This window comes from Drosophila virilis, chromosome 2, assembly GCF_030788295.1.
Source record: "Drosophila virilis strain 15010-1051.87 chromosome 2, Dvir_AGI_RSII-ME, whole genome shotgun sequence".
Taxonomy (NCBI): Eukaryota; Metazoa; Arthropoda; class Insecta; order Diptera; family Drosophilidae; genus Drosophila; species Drosophila virilis.
Genome location: NC_091544.1, coordinates 6,145,467 through 6,164,041, shown reverse-complemented (window position 1 = coordinate 6,164,041; position 18,575 = coordinate 6,145,467). Strand labels below are relative to the sequence as shown.

The 18,575-nt window shown below is 39.1% G+C and overlaps 5 non-coding genes across 5 annotated transcripts; 2 read left to right on the top strand and 3 right to left on the bottom strand.

Annotated features, from left to right (window-relative positions):
- The first annotated feature begins 410 nt into the window (after window positions 1–410).
- On the top strand, window positions 411–483 carry TRNAA-AGC (transfer RNA alanine (anticodon AGC)). Its single transcript has one exon. It is a non-coding gene; the product is annotated as a tRNA-Ala (tRNA).
- A 317-nt stretch (window positions 484–800) lies between these two features.
- TRNAA-AGC (transfer RNA alanine (anticodon AGC)) lies at window positions 801–873 on the bottom strand. The gene has a single exon. It is a non-coding gene; the product is annotated as a tRNA-Ala (tRNA).
- Window positions 874–1,738: 865 nt separating this feature from the next.
- On the bottom strand, window positions 1,739–1,810 carry TRNAP-UGG (transfer RNA proline (anticodon UGG)). The gene has a single exon. It is a non-coding gene; the product is annotated as a tRNA-Pro (tRNA).
- Window positions 1,811–2,032: 222 nt separating this feature from the next.
- TRNAA-AGC (transfer RNA alanine (anticodon AGC)) lies at window positions 2,033–2,105 on the top strand. Its single transcript has one exon. It is a non-coding gene; the product is annotated as a tRNA-Ala (tRNA).
- A 16,030-nt stretch (window positions 2,106–18,135) lies between these two features.
- On the bottom strand, window positions 18,136–18,207 carry TRNAP-UGG (transfer RNA proline (anticodon UGG)). The gene has a single exon. It is a non-coding gene; the product is annotated as a tRNA-Pro (tRNA).
- Between the last annotated feature and the right edge of the window lie 368 nt (window positions 18,208–18,575).

The following is an 18,575-nucleotide window of genomic DNA, read 5'->3' as shown; positions in this document are numbered from 1 at the left end:
GTTGTTGTTGTTGGGCGGCGGAGACGCACTTGGAAATTTCCATAATTATATGCATCAGATGGCAGGTGGTCGGAGCGGATGCTGAAGACGTTGTGCAAAGCTCAAAACAATAACGCAAAGAAAACAAAGCAATACAATAAAATGAAAATTGCGCGAGTGTGTATTTTTGTAATTTTTATGGTAGACTTAACCTGTGCCAAGTGTAAATATTGACAGTTTTTAAAAGAGAATAAATAATAAAGCAAAAATGCAACTGAAAAGAAAATGCGTAAATTAATTTCTTTTGTTTACAGAGGGTGTGTCGTTTGCTGGGTGGTAGATTTTGTGGGTTGTTTCATTCCAGATCGTACCGAAGGTAAGTTGAACAACCTTGCGGAATGACATGCGTTTTCGGCAGCCGGTGATCACACGGGGATGTAGCTCAGATGGTAGAGCGCTCGCTTAGCATGTGAGAGGTACGGGGATCGATGCCCCGCATCTCCAAAACGTCTAATTTTTTGAAAATTCTTTTTAGTATCAATTTTAAACTATTTCTGTAATAAATTACCAAAGTAATATATTTGAGTTTTGTTTCGTCATGCCTGGAAAAACTAGTAGTTTATATATGTCATTGATATAAAATTTTAAAAAAATCTAGCAATAAAGGTGCAATTCGACTGTTTCTTTTCCCTGTGAAAAATATTTTAGGAACGTATACACAACAAAAAAGCTTGTGCTAGGCAGCAGACACAGAGAAAGATATTATTTTTGTGTATATATAAGCTGTTTGATTTAAAAACAATGCAAAAATTCACTCTTTATGGAGATGCGGGGCATCGATCCCCGTACCTCTCACATGCTAAGCGAGCGCTCTACCATCTGAGCTACATCCCCGTCGGAAAATTGGTTCGCTTAGTGGTCAATAAGCGATAAAAGTGCAATTCAAGCGGTTTAAAAATAGATTGGTATGCAAATAACACCGTGGTTAATGGTTATGGCAATTGAGTCCAATAAAATACGGCTTTAAACAAGTTAGGAAAGTTAACTTTGCTGACGTATAAAATACCCTAACAGTCATAAACCAGAAGTATGACCTAGTGATATCACCTCAGTTGCTCACTTTTAAGGCTATTATTAATTAGAATTAATTATGATAAGCTGGGTAAGTGGTGCATTTTTCATTAAAAAAAGATTGCAAAACAATTCGGATTGTAGGCATATATATGATATGATATTTTTTGGCGTAACTTTTGTTATGGTATAAATATTTGTTTTGGCTAAATATTTTCTGACAAGTTTTTCGGAAATTTCTGTGGTGTTAGTATGATTAAGCATTATCGATCTGTCATTCCAATATCAAAATATGTCATCTAAAATGCGTAACACAGTTAGCACTAAAATAATAGTAACTTCTGTTAGGGTAAACGAGACACAATATTGTTCAAACAAATTTCGAAAATGCGCTCAGCGATAAAATATTCATGATCAGACGATTTTATTATGCAAGAAATGTCAGCAAAGTAGTTTTTGACAAAGTCAGCCGGTTTACTGAATAACAAAGAAACGTAAGTAAAACAACAAAAACTGGTTTGTATAAACATTTTTTATTACCCCACATGATAGGTCGGGAAATTATCATCATGTTTACTGAGTATACAGAGATTGTTAATAGATGGCATTAGATTATGGGAGATAACACTCACTACTGTGAACAAAATTTCTCTTATTAAAATTTAAAACAAATAATAAAAAGTTCGTCGGGCTCAACCGGGATTTGAACCCGGGACCTCTCGCACCCAAAGCGAGAATCATACCCCTAGACCATTGAGCCTCATGCATTTATGATCGCCAGGTAGTGCTTATAATCTTCAGGCTATCAAAAATAGCCCACAAATCGAAAATATCTATTTAGTATGCATTCAACCAGTTTTAGTTTCTTAAAAATGCGTGACCCTTTCCGAAAATACAAGGTTAAATACATAAAATAACACATAAATCAATGTAAGCGATTCTGTTGCCTTAAAAAAGACCGTTATTTCGCATATATTCAACTGGGGATGTAGCTCAGATGGTAGAGCGCTCGCTTAGCATGTGAGAGGTACGGGGATCGATGCCCCGCATCTCCAACTTTGGTAAAATGACTTTTTTGTTTGATTATTTTCCTTTTTGTGTAATTAACTGCGGCTGTGCACATAATTTCCAGTTTAATGCACTCGAAATGGACGGCAATTATTTGCATTAGCGTTTTGTGGTCGGTCCGTAAATAAATGAATAGCAAAGGGGTGGCAAATTCTCAGAAAGTTGGGGCAGATAAATACTTTTTTTTTGTGTATATTCTAAAAAGGAGATGTATTTAAAAACACAAGAGAAATATAATAAATCAATTCATAATTTGTAATCTCTATATAGATCATTTGGGCAGGTATATGTTTATTTCGTACCAGATTTATATGTTTATTGCCTATATTTTCTTGAAAATGAAATTCAATTCCTGATAACTGATAATACAAAGTGGTTCACAGATTGTTGATACCATTCGATACGATATATAAGAATTTATCTTCAGTCCCACAGCTATTTCCCTCGGCCAGCAGCCCAATTGGGGAGCACCAGAACCCAGCTAGACGTGCGGAGTACGCAACCTGCTCAAATATTTAATTATTCATAACTTTAAACAATCACAGCGACGTCAGCGTCATGGCATATAACCCCAGGGCTACCCCAGACCTAGCCCACCCAGCCAAAATGCCTTTTACGTCTCAACAAACACAACATACAATACAAGGGATCCATCCACCGACCTCCGGGAGCTGTTCTACCTCCGTCGGCTGCCTGGTAATAACATTGTCGTAAAATCATGTTTGGCTTATCGTTATCCCAGCTGGGGAGCCAAGCCCAGGACGCGGCAGCCCCGGGATGCCAGGATGCGAGTCGCGCGCGCTGCATTTAAATGCCGCTGAAAATGGCGTGAATTATAGTGGCGTAGGTTAAATGCCTTTAGACAGGCGCATAAACTACGACACGAAGTGAGGAGAGGAACCCTTTCGCTTTTGACAGGACTCCGGCTGCTTATTCGGATAGATTTCAAAAATGTTGAATCTACGTAAAAGTTTTGCTGTTGTCTGCTTTTAATTTTTGTAAAATTATTTGCATTCGCATACGCAACTGACAAACAAAGTTTACCGCTTGTCCTGCTCCTGGCTGCTGTTGCTTCTGTGTCCTGTCCTGTGGCGTAGTCCTGGCATTGCCTGACGCCAGCTCGCCTGTTTTCTTGTAATTATCGCTTTTGTTTGTTAGTTGAACTTTTGCCAGGTCTGCCCGCCGGCCAACATACAAAATAAGCGCGCCAGAATTACTAAACAATATTTGCCGGGCGGGACTTGCGTTCTCAAGACGCTGTTGCTGCCGCAAAGTAGGCAACATATTGTCCTTGTCGCTGTCGTAATTTTCTAATTGGCCAAAGTTGCTGCCAAGTTTTCTTTGCCAACCAACCAACAAGATTTGTGCTTAGTTTCGGTTGCTAATTCAATTTTAATGCTTGATTTCATATTAATTGAAAAATAAATTTCGCCTCCTGCCAAAGGGTTGAGCGCATGCATGTGCACATTTGAGGGTAGAGGAAACCATTTGAGGATAGGTAATGCATATTTAGCATCTTTTGAATAATATACGAATTAAGACGTCATTTATTGCAAGTTTAATTGTTTAACAATTTTCTTGGAATGAATCACAAACGACATGCCATTTATTTAATGAAATAAAGGCTAATTGCATTTCATACATTGCTTTTCTATGCGATTCTCATAAATTCAAGTAAGACATGTCATTTAACTAGTTAAATAAAGGCTAATTGCATTTTATACACTGCTTCTCTATGCGATTCTCATAAATTCAAGTAAGGCGTAAGGCGTCTTATGCCGTGACTGTAAGCTGTATTGTTTATATTCCAGTTTTTTACAGCTTTTACATTTTGCGACTATTAATAGGCCTAATCCTTATACTTCACTTTGTCCTTTCCGGCAATTATTTGTTATGGGCGCAACGTTTATTAAACTAATAATTTACGTGGACACACATTGTCGTTAAAAACAATTTCATGTGCACAGCACACACACAAAAAGTCTGAGATTTATAAGCTGTCAGCAGTCTAGGGAAACCATTCGACCCACCAAAACCGAGTCATAAACATATTTGGAGCGATAAAAAGGTCACCCCCCACCCTCCTTTCAGCCAACAAAGCCAAGTGACCGCTGTGCTCTATGCCCCGTTCTAAGCTGTAAGTAAACTTATTGAATATCTTAAGTTTTTTACATCTTCTGCATCAGGCCCGTTTCCCGCTTGGCCTGCCTGCTGCTTGTTTTCATTTCATTTTTATGACAACGTTTAGAATTTGTTGTAGATATTTTGGTGGAGCGGCTGCTGTTTGTTTTTGCTTTGGCTGCTTTTGGCCACATTTAGCGCGGCTCCCCGCCGTATTGACATTTGATCTTTATGTGGGCATGGTCTGCGCCCCTATGCGAGCACTCGTGTGTTGACTGTGTCGCTTTGTTTGTCTGCAGGCATCTTTTTATGACTCGAGTGTGTTTGCCTTTTGGCTTTGTGCTTGCCATAAAGAAAGCACAAAAAATGCCATACAAGTCTAAGAAATCAAATATGAGGTCATCTGTTATGAACGCGCGCTCAACTGGCTTAAGAAGCCTTTAAGCAAATACAGCTTGGGATTTCCTTGTCTGAATTCTCTGTTTCTGGTGACAATCAAATTTGTTCGATTTTCAAATACATATATATTTTCTTTTCAGTTATAAAGTTGACTTTAAAGTTGAGGATTTTCTTTAAAAGCTGTTTCAAACCTTGCTGGCCCTTTCTTTTGAAATTTAAGCATGGGTATTTTATTTCCCGAATATTCATTTGAGAAATTCCACACTCAAACAGTTTTTTAAATAGTTTAAAGCTTGACTAGCTTGTTAATAGTATATTAATTAATCAGTCAGTCAGGACAAACAGTTTTATGTATAGAGATTATGTGCATATATTAATTTTATTGTTATTATTTTTTTTAGTTAAAAGATATTATTATGATAATTGTTATTTTATTTATAATTATTATCATATAATTATAATTCATTCTATAAAACGAATCCCATTCTGCATACATTTCTTAGCATTCTTGGTGAAAACTTTTGAAATTAAGATTTTCTTACAAGCTCTTCAGCAACTTGTTCGATTCAAAAGGTTAGCCTATTTGCTTTGGAAAACTAAATAGCTAACCAAAAAGCAAAACTGCTCAGCAGCCCAAACACACAGAAGACATCTTAATCAAATCAGAGCAGCTAAATGGCTAGAGATACCCTCATAAATATGTCAATTAATGGCACGCCCAGGCAAATGTTGTGCTGGTCTCTTATCTGAATGAAGACATAAACGCCGTGATATCAATTTATGTCAACGTAAATGGGACTGATTGTGAGACTGGGACAGGTCCCTGTTTAATATATGCACAGCCACTTGACTGCCCGGGAACATGTGTCAGCGAATCTTAAGTGGAGCTTATGAAACTATTAAAATGGCACAGACAAGAACAGCACATGTCCCTGTCTAGTGTCCCTTGCAACGACAACACAGCAAACAAATAGACAAGAGTTGCCCACACATGCTGCTGGAGCGGGGGTAATTAGTTTACTACACGCTCGAGGCGTTTCCGTTGCGAGAACGGAGGCGAGAACGAGAATGAGGACGAGGCTGCCCGTTGCCCGCACAAAATTCCTTTGCCGTTATGAATAATTCAGTCTCTGGGCAAAAACTTTGACCAGCTGGCTAAAGGTTGAGATAACCGCAAGAAGGCAGCCGCAAGTCGAAGTAGATGCGGCACAGATTTCATTTCTGTCGAGCAATAATCATTGTGGAGCTCTTAAACGCAGATTACTCATACGCACGGTTGCCGGCGAGCATTCATTATTTAGCTGCAAAGTCTGACAGCTCAATAAAAGGAATGTTGCTAATGTTAATTGCCTTTGTACCGCAACGTAATTTGCATAATTTTCTTTAAACAATAAAAATCTAATTTAGCTGTCTCGCATTTGCCATGGCGCTTACGTATATAATTTCTTGTTAAATTCATAATTGTTAATTTTGTTGTGGCCACTTTTGACTTTCTCTTTTCTTTGCCGCTCCGCTGTGGGCTTAACTTTAATTAAGAGACAAGTTTATTTTCTGGCGACAGTCTTTCAAGGGTTGTTCGCCATTTCCCGACAGGGTGAAAAGATGACACGAGAATTTCTGTTGCGGTCAGCAAGATGGCAATTAACGAAGAGATCGTTCTGGAGCTTAACTTTTTTGTTACATGACTTAAGCATAATTTCATCAATTTTCAAAATTTCTAAAACCTTTCAAAACTATTTGAAATAGTTTTAATATAATTTCTTATACTCTGATCAGTCTGTCTGTCTGTCCGACCATGCATCCGTCTGTACGTACGTATGAATGCGTCGAGAACTAAAGAACTAAAGGCTTGAACCTTAGACTGTAGGTTCTTCCCCAGTACAAGCCACGGATAATCGATAACTGGCCTCGTTCCCAAGCAAACGATATCGAAATCTGGCTTTTGACCAAAGATTTTAGGTTTTAAGAGCTGGAGTTACCGGAATTGGCTTGTATCTTGTAAAATAGTATATAAAGATCAAGTGTCTTTAATTTTATAGTTCCCGTCTGCACAATAGAGAAGCTATAAGAGAAAACGTGTCAAGTCAGGTGGTCGTGTAAAGACATTTAAAAAAGTATAATTATAGAATTATGTATTATATATATAGTTTAAATAACACTTCACATTAGATGTATCTGGGAACATAGTTGAGATAATGCTAATCAATAAGAATAATAATATGTTTTGTAACCCAGCAATGGAATGCCAGTATGATTAGGTGCTGAACACCTTAAGTACGTAACTCTGGAATAATTCCATCTTTCCACTCCACACGTGTCTACGCGGCAACCAGATTTGGGCAAGAATTGTTTTTTTCACACAACACTTAAAATTAATGGTTTACTATTTGCACAACAGCTGTGCAACATTTGGTCATTCAGCTGCCAAATTTGACAACTCAAAAAAGGTGGGCAAACCATATCGGAGCGCTCCACCTGCCCCCACAGCAGACATTGGCAATTGGAATGTTGGTAAACAGAAACCTTTTGTAACTCACTCGCGACAGTTTCCAGTTTCCCCAGTTGACAATGCGGAGTTCCATGTCCATTGTCCTGCCGCAGGACTGTGCTGTGACATATGAGTCGAATATGTTGCAAATTCAATATTTGCCAACAATTTTGCAGCTTTTCTTGTCCTTTTTTTTTTGGCAACGCTTTTTCTTATTGGTTTTTTTTTTTTATTTTACATGTCCGAAACGGCAGTTGTAACAAGCAAACAGAACAACAATAACAACAGCAACAATAAGCGAAAGGAAAAAAATGTGCAAAGCAAATAAAAGTTAAAAGCATTTGATGCAACACACAAAGCAGATATAGAAGAAACAATACAAAGATTGACTGAACTTTATCTACTCTGATATTTTCGACATAAATTTGCTTAATTAAATACATTTTTTATATTGTGAAAGATTTGATTTGCATTTTAAATTCTCATTAATTTTTATTCACTTAAAATAACAATATTTCATTGTTAATTATTAATTATTAAAACTATAATTACAAAGATTTTATATTAATCTCATTTGTAAAAGGAATTAATACAAATTTCGGGCTCAAGTCAGCTATTTAAGATACATTATTAATTTTAGCATATATATGAGTCCTAACAAATTCTATCAGAAAGCAAATGTAGCCAGGCACTTATGAAAGGTATCTCACCCATACTTTCGCACCGGTTGGTAAGCAAATGTGTTGCCTGCTTTTCGGGGGGCCGCATTTCCGGTCTCATTTGGCCGCAGGGCAACTCTGAAACTGACCGCCCAGGATGTTTGTGCGTCTGTCCTTCGTTCGCCTGTTAACGTGTGCTTTGTTTAACGAATCGTGCAAATGCGGGTGGAATCGGAATGCCTGCCGCGGCGCGATGAGCAGTTTATTTTTCACATTTTTGTGCATTTATTTGATTGCGTCGAGTATTTTATTTTTCAATAAACACGCATAAAACGGATAAAAAAAAAAAAAAACAAAAATGGAGAAGAATGAAAGGAAACTGGCGCCGCTCATTAAATTTTGATTGTTTCTTGGTCATAAAAATCACAGCAAAAGTTTTGGCAATCACACAAGTCGCGACTACGGCAACAACAAACAACAACAAATTATGTTGATGGCCACATAATAGCCAGGGCCAAGCCCGCCTGGCTAGAGGGCTCCACCGCCCACACCCACACCCACGTCTAAACAGCAGAAAAACTGACTCGTGACTGGCTGAAATCGCTTCAGGCATTTGGCAAAAATGATGATAATTAGCCGAAAAACCGCCAGCCAGCCAGGCAGCGACAAAAAGTAAAAGTCAAATCAAAAACTAAACAAAAGTGCCGAGGAAATTGCCCAACTGAAGCGACGTTCCCTGGTTGGAGGCAGTGCCAGTCATGTCCCAATGTGAAAATTAACTTGTAAACGCTTACAGCCTGCCAGAGGAGGGGCAACGGACGGCGGAAAGCTACCCATACCGGCTGCAGCAGCAACACCTACCGTGACCAGGAGGCGTCTCCTGGGACGCTCGGCTAACGATTTACAATCAAGCGAAGCGCCAGCGTCAAAATAAAAACTTTTTGCATTTTATTTCGACTTTTGATATTTGCGCAGATTTCTTGCTCGCTACTTTCGAGTGCGATTAAATTTGTTTTAATGGTTTTTGTTCTCTCTGTGTGGTGGGTGGGCAGGTGTTGGGTTAAAGTTTGTTTTTTAATGGCCGCACTTTTGGTGGAGTACTGCGGTTGCGGCGGCTTTCTAATTGCCGCCACGCAAACAAAACATTTAAGGTCGTTAAAGTCTTTGGGAAAAGGATTTTGGCAAATCGAACGAATTTCTCTTCAAAGTATTCTGATATTTTTATTTACAAGTTGCTTACCTTTGCGAGAAACTTTAACGAAAAACGATTATGGTTTGATGAACTTAAGAAGCGTGAGCATTTGTAAATTATAATTAAATTTAGTATATGTTCTTAGCTAATTAAACATTCTCCTTCCTCAAGCCTGCATACATTAAGAATCTACTTTATTTTCCGATATGTGTTCCACTCGTTTTGTAAGCATGTGAAGTGATACGAATTATCAACATATTAATACATCGATCGTCGCAGCAGCGAGCAACAAAGAAAATCGGCGAATGATAAATGATAAATGTAGAAAATCTAGCCATGTTCGTTACCCCATTTGTGTCAGCTAGAGACTGGAATTTCTGAAAATTTACTCTCCTATACCATAACCAGATCGAGTAAATCATTTTTAATGACAATATTCATTAATGGCAGCAAACATCGAGCTTAGTTTAGATACAAGTGTAACTCCTAAATTGTATAGAATCTCATTTATATAGGAAAAGCCTCTCAGACCGTCGGGTGATCCATTTGGAAAGAGACTTAGGTCAAAGCTGGGACGAATAAACATACAGGTTGTCAATTATATCACGCGACTTGTAAATGATCCCAATTGACTGGATAGGCAACTCTCGAAGAGACTTCGAATTGGAGGAGTCCGAGTGGGAGGAGAGCATCAGGGTATCTGCTAGTTGGTCAATTCCGACACAGTCCTTCCATATTTTTGTGTTATTTAAATCTAACATTTGACTGTGGCTTTTGGACAGACAATATAAAATGAGAATGTGTAGTTAAATAAGTTTGCTATCAACGCCGTCACACGCTGTCCAGTTTGGCCAGCTTAAGGATATTCCTGCACACCGTGCACCTTTGTCCCAGACCAAGGCTTAAAGGCGAGTTTCGGCTCGTCCCCCAGCTGGACGCTGTCCAAGTAACTATAACATTTAAGCAGCTTTTCGCAAGTTGTGCGCCATTTGATAGCCGTGCAGAGTGCTTGAAAATGAATTTTATATAAATGTATTTTCATATACACAAATGAAGGAGTTTTGCGCTAGAAAAAAAAGGCAAGCATTTTATTTTTATGGCAGCCAACTAACAAGGTTCACTGACAGCTGACTAAATCATCTAAGGATTTACGTTTATCACAAGCCAGCCAACAGTATGTGCCGCGCCTGCCGCTTGCCTCCATGTCCAGGGGCACCTTTGGCGACAGGAAATTGAAAATTTCCACAGCAGCAGCGGTATGTGAGTGCGTGTGGCATGTGTGGCATGTCAGCGATTCCAGCGCAAGCGAACCCAAGGGCCAATAACATTTACGCTAATTTGATAATCTGCACACGCACAAGGGTTGTGCCGGAGCCAAAACATTTGCATAGCCAAGCACTTGGCCAGCTGGAGTGGCAGGAGTGCCCATAACAGACCCAACGCACCTAATTGGCTGCAATGGGACCCGAGGGAGTTCTCAATCTAGCTGACCAGACCGGGCCGGGCCGGTACTGGACGCGAAGCCCGGCTGTTGCCCATGGCATCTACCACTGTGAACTGTTTCCAATCCCTTTCACATTATCAGCGCGTTATCATCGCATTCTTTTCACTCTTGAGCGCGTCCGGCTTTTGGCTGGCAATTCTCTTGCGGTCAGCGAGTTTATTATTTCGGCTTTTATTTTATGCTGGCTTATCTGTTTTGTGTTTTTGTTGTTGTTGCTGTTGTTGTTGTTGCGAAAGCTGTTTTTGCCACGCTGGCTCAAAATCGTCTTCGTAATCGCTTTTACACGCTTGACTTCAACCCGAATTAGCTGCGGGCTTTTACATAATTCATTTGTTGTTGTTGTTGTTGTGGGTCAGTCAAATAAATAAAATATATCTAAATACAATTATTTGCCTAACTTCATGTTTGCTTGTAAAACTATTGAAACTATTGTCTGTACTTTAAATTTAAATATTTAATATATATATATGTAGTTGCAGAAGTTACGAATTAATAATATAGTTAGTTAATAACATAGGTAGTTAACTTAAATATGATTAGTTGTGTTCATACTCGATAGCCGTCGCACGCATTTATTCAGCACAAACGGATATTTATCCGCCCACTTGGCGTATGCGCAATCTGTTCCCCCTTCACATGCATATTTATAAGCTACTCATACGCCCCATGGGCATGTGCTTGCTTGAGACGTCTCTCTCTCTCTCTCTCTCTCTCTCACTCTCTCTCTCTCTCTCTGTGAGTGTGATTTGGTATTCTGGTGGGCGACAAGATTTATGCCTGTTTTCTTTTTCTGGCATCGAGCATTTTAACGCCTGCAAATTTGCTAATTAATTAGTTTAAATGTGCACAGCTTCAAATGTTTGGGTTATGGGATATGTGTGGAGCACAAAATTAAAGATTTCAAAAATTACTCTAAAAATTATCCAGATACTCTTGACATAAGCGCAAAGGGGCATACTAGGTTTGTGGAATAGTATGTAACATATAGAAAAATGAGACTGAGAAGATGGACAATAGATGTTTCTGACGCACCTTCTCCTATCAAACGCGCAGGAAATTTTTGTCGTAGATAATTTTTTTCGAGCATATCTTGTAGCTTACAGATCGATCGAGGGTATTTGACATTTTCGATACCCGCTCCACCCAAAATTGACAAGAAACACGTATTTTAAATGCTACGGCTTTGCACTATTTGGAAATATTTGCCTCCTTAGTTTGCAAAAAGATTGGGCTATAAATTTCCCATTTCGAATAGTGCATTTGAAGGGTATCTGCTAGTCAGGCACACCTGACTATAGTAGATAGATATGTATATATTAAGCAGTTAACTTCCGATAGTGTGCATGCATATTTAGGGTATATCCCAGTCGAGCACACCCGACTCGAGTACTTATACTTGTTAAAATTGCCAAGCTGATACTAAAGTAAAAATCTGAGCCACTTGTTTTAACCACAAAACCCAAACCGAAAGCCCAACACAGCGGGTTGTAATTAATGTGTTTATGAGTTGGCAACCCCAGAGCCTTAGCGATAAAAAACGCCAGTCAAAACGCGCGCGTTTTTACACGCATGTAATTTGTTCAACAGCAAAAAATAAAATAAAAATACGTGCAGCCCTTTTTTGTTCGGGCCTTTTCACATACTTCTGGGGCAAATAAAAAATTAATTTAACGCATGTTTTTCATGTGGCGGGTCTCGCGTATAATGAAATTGATTTAAGGCTATTAATGCGAGCACTCGGTAAATTCCTGGCTGGCGCTGCCTAAGTAAATGTTTGGCATTTCATAATGTTGCTTCAACCTTTAACGTCAATTTTATGCAAATTATGTTATTTCTGCTGCGGCTGCTGTAGATTTGTGGCCAAAGAAGTTAGGGGGCGTGGCTGCAGCCATGTAGCGACGGGGCGTCGCTGTAAACTTTTTTTTTCAAGTGGGTCTGGGTGTTGTTATTGAAGTTTTTGGGCGTCTCGCTGCCTGCTGACTGCTCACTGCTCGCTGCTCACTGCTGACTGCTGACTTATTCAATAAGCCAAGTTGAAGTATGCCCCATGGCTGGTAGCTGTGGTACTTGTTGTTGCTGCGGCTGCTTAAGTAAATACCGTGTGCCTCGTACGAGTGTATGCAAAAAGTGCAAATAATAATAATAAAGAGTACTTATTGTTTGATTTATGTGTCTGTGTGTGCACAATGTAACCGAAGGATGAGCAAATGGACCCAGCTTTGGTTCAGAGTCTTGAACTGCTGAGCTATGAGAGCCAGCCTCAATTTTGAGCAAGAGGGTAAGAAGCCTTATAAATTAAATAAGTGATTCCTTTATGTCATAAATATCTGATCTTAATTAACTGTATTTACTTTTTGACGCCTGTCAAAAACGAAAGATCTACCACTAAATAGAGTAAAGTAACTGGTAATCATTTCGCCTTTCTATGCAATTCTCATAAATTAAAGTAGGTGCCATAAGATGTTACGCTTCCAGTATAAGATAACTTAGACAGGCGCACAGGCTATTTCCTACCTTGTTTTTTTTCATACTTTTTACACCACAATCACGTTGAACCCTTAGAGATTTCAAATGATCAATGATCTATAATTTTAATAAGGCAAATGTAAAGCAAATAACAGTTTTCACAGATTACTCCGATTCGTATATAATATGTCTGCATAATATAATATTGTATGTATGTTGATCTTGAAACTTCAAAAGGCAAATTATTTACATACTGTGCTAGTCGACTGCTTAATTTCGGCTCACTGCACTTTTGTCTAGCTAAGGTGTAAGCTTACTCCCTTATTCCCTCTCTCTCCCGCTTTCTGCTTACCTCTCTCTACCTTTGTATCAGTAGCTAAGCCCTGCCATCAGTTGCTACTGATAAAGTCACCTTTATTTGTCAGTCTTAGCCCAACTGGCTGTCATTTCTCGATGAGACGAGGGCACGTACCATCCGCGCCCATTGGCATTGTCCAACCCAAATCCGAAGCGTTAAACCGCACACACCTATCATGATGTTGTTGCTGTTGTGCCGTCACCTCCAGAGCGCACACACTCACACACAACCACCTAACCAACCAACCATCCGTGGCCAGGCTGCAGTAACAGATCCAGGACAGCACGCGGCGGCTGGCGCTTGCTAAGTGAGCCATTTATCTTCGCAGGAACCTCAAGCGCGACACAACAACAGCCAACAGCAACAGCAACAATAACAACATTGGCATTTCCTACACGCGTCATCCAATCCAGGCAGACGCCATCAATGCCGTACTGAAAATAAAACGATTTATATGCCGCAATACCACGCAAAGCAACAGCAACAACTACACGACATTTCAGCGCATTTCGTTTTCGGTTTCGCCTTATCCCAGGACACATCAATTGAACAGCCGCAACAACAACAACAACAACAACAAGTACAACGAGGGCAACATAGAAGTAAATGAAACCCCCTGGAACAGAGAGCAGAAAAAAAGAAGTAAAATCGAAGATTGCTATCTTTGACGGCTTGTTTTCCTGCCCCACAATCGACACCGCCCGCAGTGGGCGGGGCAGCCATTATGTATTGGCGTTGAAACAATTTGAACAGCCATCGCGGCGAGCGTCTCCGGCGTTGTCGGCAAAACAAATGAAAGGAAGTCGTTTAAAAGTACAAACGGACATTATTTATCGCTCAAACCATTTAGTCGTCGAAACTACCCGAAGAGCATAAAAAAAGAAGCTGCCCAAAAGCGACCCAAGTAGCCCCCCCCCCCCCCCCACAGTTCTGCCTCCACCCGCCGCACACGCGCCCAGGCCAATTGTTGTTGCTGTGCGTCTACTTAGTCGTAATAAATGGAAAACGTTGGATCCAACAACTGCCCCACAATGCGCTGCATTTAATTTTGGACTAGCAATTGGATTTTAGCCGCAGCTACTAAGACAGGGATGCAGACACTGTTGGAATCAACGCGAGCAAGTGAGAGAGTTGATTGAGGGAGGACTCCGGCGACCAAAATCGATTGATTTCTGCTTGCTTAAGCAGTTTTCGATAGATCCGGACTGTTATCCGGAGCAGCAAGTAATTTACAGTTGGCTCTGAGCATTTGCGGTGCCGAAATTGAAATGAGCTTTGCTTAGTTATTTACGGATATATATTAAGTATTTGCGACAGAGAAGTATAATAGACAAACCTATTTCAATAATTGAACATACTTTTGGTACTAGTGTAAACCATAGATATCAAAATGAGACACTTAACTTCATGAGCTAAAATCTATTTTTACGAGAAATTCTAATTTGGCTCGAAAAGCTTAACAATTTATGATGTCGAGTCTGAGTTGCAGGCTGAAGATACAGTTGGTTCGGTTCAAGGTTCAAACAAAGAGTTCGATTTATGCATCTGATTTTCCTGTTATCGATTAGTAAATGTTTTTAGCAAGTACGTTATCGCCCTATTGGATTTGCATCCCTATAATCCTAATATGATCAAATAGCTTACTACAATACTTGCCAACTTACCTAAGTTGAATAATGAAGACTAACAGCATAAATAATGGTAAAATGGTAGGTAACTGGCAAAAGGAAGTATCTTAAAAACCATAAAGTATATATGTTCCCGATCAGCATCAGTAGCTGAGTCGATCTAGCCATGTCCGTTTGTCTGGTCGTCGTATGAACTCATGAATCTCAAAACCTTTAAGAAATTTTTTACCTAGGTTTTATTTATTCATTATTTTAACGAAGTCGACGGGTTATCTTTTAACAATATAGCAATATGATGAATTTCGAATTTTATTTTAAATTTGATTTATAATACATTTATATATATTTATTTTATATTTATACCTTTATAAGGAACAATTTCTGAAAGAATGTTTGAAGTTTGTTCAAACATATATATATTTTATTATTCGCTGTAAATAATTTCTCTTCTCTTTTTTTTTTAAGCAAGAACTAATATCAGCATATACGCACGTTGCACTTTCCCTTGCATTTGTCGCTGTTGCCTCCCCCTCCGTGTCCCAATGTGTTGGGGGGAAACCGAATGGTAAGCCCATTCCCAGCAGACAGACATCCGCATCTGCCCATTGTAGACGCGAACACACAAACCTCGGGCGTCTTATCGCCTTAAACCACTTTAGTGTCAGCCATGATGACAGCGGTCGGTCCAGCGGGGACTAACTGTGAACATTGTCGCCTTTTTTCCAGCCGCCATCGTCCTGAATCCTGTTGCTGTTGTTGTTGTTGTTCGTGTGGGCTGACCATTTAACGGAGTGGCTGTCGCAGTCGTACCATGTTGTCTGTTAACATGCCCAGTGGTCTTGTCGACACTGCGATAAAAAAAAACACACACACACCCACTCGGAATTTAGGTTTTTGGCCATAATGAGGGTGATTTTCGTATTTGTGGTAGATTTGTCCACTTAGCAGCATGACCACGGCGAGGACTTGGTTTTTGATGCTCTTGCAATTTGCCGGCCTCTGGACGTTAAGGCAAATCATTTGTACATTTTCACAGTGGATTAGCGTAGGCCTGTTAGCTGGTCCTGGCTGCTTCTCCTGGCTGATAATGTTAATAATTTGTAATGCCTGCACATATACATATTTATTTATTTTATTTTTTTTTTTTTTGGTCTATTTTGCGGCCGAGCCCATCATCATGATATATGTATTCGCCAGCATGCATGACCATGATTTGCGCTAATGAGCGAGATACAAACTTCCATTGTTCCAACGCATAGGCTATGTTGCGGGCGTTTTTTGGGTTTTAATTGGCATTTCTGCTGAGGCGGCGTCAACTTTTTTAATAAAAAAAAAAACCAAGAAAAAACCGACAGGAATTTCCATTTCGTGTGCATGCAAATGAAAACCCAAATTCGGTACTGTTTCACTCCATTCAAATCCAGTTGATTTTCATTACCAGCAGCGGACAGACTCAAGTGCGGGTCCGCCAAGTGGTGAAATGTGTACACTATTGTCTACGGATTTTCAATATTATTTGCTGCGGTCTCCTGGACACCCGCAGACACCCCCACAGGGACGAAACAGCAAGGAGCTGAACCTGAATCTGAACCTGACGCAGCGCTGTCTTGGGTTCATTGTGCGACAGTCGAGGATGTTCATTGTAACCGATTTCAATTGGGCATTTTATTTTATATTTGAATTTTAAAATTCCTTCCGCACCGGCGACAGCAGGCGACAGGAAAATGGACAATTTGTGTTTGTGGCAATTGATTGGCAAATATTGTCCGGCCAAATGGCCAAGGCGAAAGGTTGACTGATTAATACGCAGCGACAGCAAGTCAGGAAAATATTTCTTTTAATTTATTCTTGCAGCTCGTCGGATTAAAATAATAAAAAAAAATATGCAACAAATTTGGTCAATATATTTGCTGCTTTTTGTTTATTTCAATACAGAAAAAAAAATGGTACAGATTAAGATTTGTAAAAATGACAACAATTAAAATAAATTCGTGGGAATCAAGACGAAGTTTTTGTATACATCTATTACAATTTATCGATTAATGCCTATTAAGTTGCTGATAACTTTTGCCAGGCAGATGTAGCTTGATAGCTTAGAATTTCATTAGAAATATTTCACAGATTATTGGAAATAACACATTCGGGGTATTTTTGATAGTTGCACAAAAAATTATGATTTTTCATATGTGCGAATATATAACTTTTATTATATTACCTATGCTAATATTACTTAGAGAAAAGTCACAGTCCTATAAAAGCTTTAAATATACTATCCGCCATTTTTATAAAAAAATACCGATTTTCAGGACTTCCAGTAAAAGCGATCTTTAGAGAAGCTTGACTTTATTCTAAATTTGAATAATGTTGCTCTAAAACTATCGCAGATAGACAGATATAGCAATAGTCTGATCTCACGGGTATAAGAGAGTCCATATACAAAGACTCAAGTATCCAAAGACTTTTGCACAAAACCAATATACTCTTTTCTCTTTCTTAAGCATTAAAAAGATAACCCGAAAATATGCAACTGCTTAATAAAAGTAACTATGTTTTTCCTAGTTAAAATAATGTTTGGAGTTAACTTTGCACTTAGCTGCTGCCAAGTTGACATGAATGACAACTCATCCATGGCCATATGCACCATTTAAGCGCCTTTAAGGCGACTATAAAAAAGTTGGGCAATTCGTAAGTCGCATGCAAATTACAAGCAATAAAACGAGGCACGTCGATGCTCGGTCTAACTTTGGAGGCTAAGAGCCAGAGACGCCCCCAAGCCAAAGCGATTATTCTTTATTGTTTAGACAACGATGGCAAGAACAACAGCAGCAACAACAACAACAACAACAACAACAATAACATGAAACAGCCGCTTGTAACAATTCTCACATCATACGATTGGCATTGAGATTGCGTTTTGGGTATTGGAAATTCCCAAGGCTGTCATATGTAAGCACAGCTAGACAGGCACAGGCTAGCACATTGGGAATATGTAAATTTGTCACCGAACAAACAAAAAAGGAGTGAAATAATCATAAACATGTCAAGTCAGACAACGAGAGCAGCTCCCTGCTCGGAACAAAATCCTGAATTGAATTTTTATCTATTGTATAGGCAATAAAGATACATTGTCAGTGCGTCTGTATAAAATTATTATTATTTACTTTTGGGCGGATGCGGCAAAAAGTTAAAGAAAAAAATATAAGGGCTCAACCGGGATTTGAACCCGGGACCTCTCGCACCCAAAGCGAGAATCATACCCCTAGACCATTGAGCCGCACATGATCAAAGCAAGTTTTAAACATATTTTATATTTTTAATCGCTTCAATCAACTTTTGGATACATCTGGCATGCATAATTTATTTTATATATATATACAACTCCAGCAGGTTTATTTATATTGCTTCTTTTGTCTTGCTTGTTTTTTTTTTTAGCTGAAGCGTTCGCCTCTGGTCGAATAATTTGTTTTTGTTTTTATTAATCGTAGGTTTTAATATATTTTACCCTTATCATTTGGCCGTTGATTTATTGACTTTTAAATGGTGCAGTTTCTCAACACGCAGCTGACTCATCAAATTTGTTTTGTCTTCTCCCTTTTGGGCATGCTTTTAATTTAATTTGAAAAGTTTTGCCTGCCCATTTGG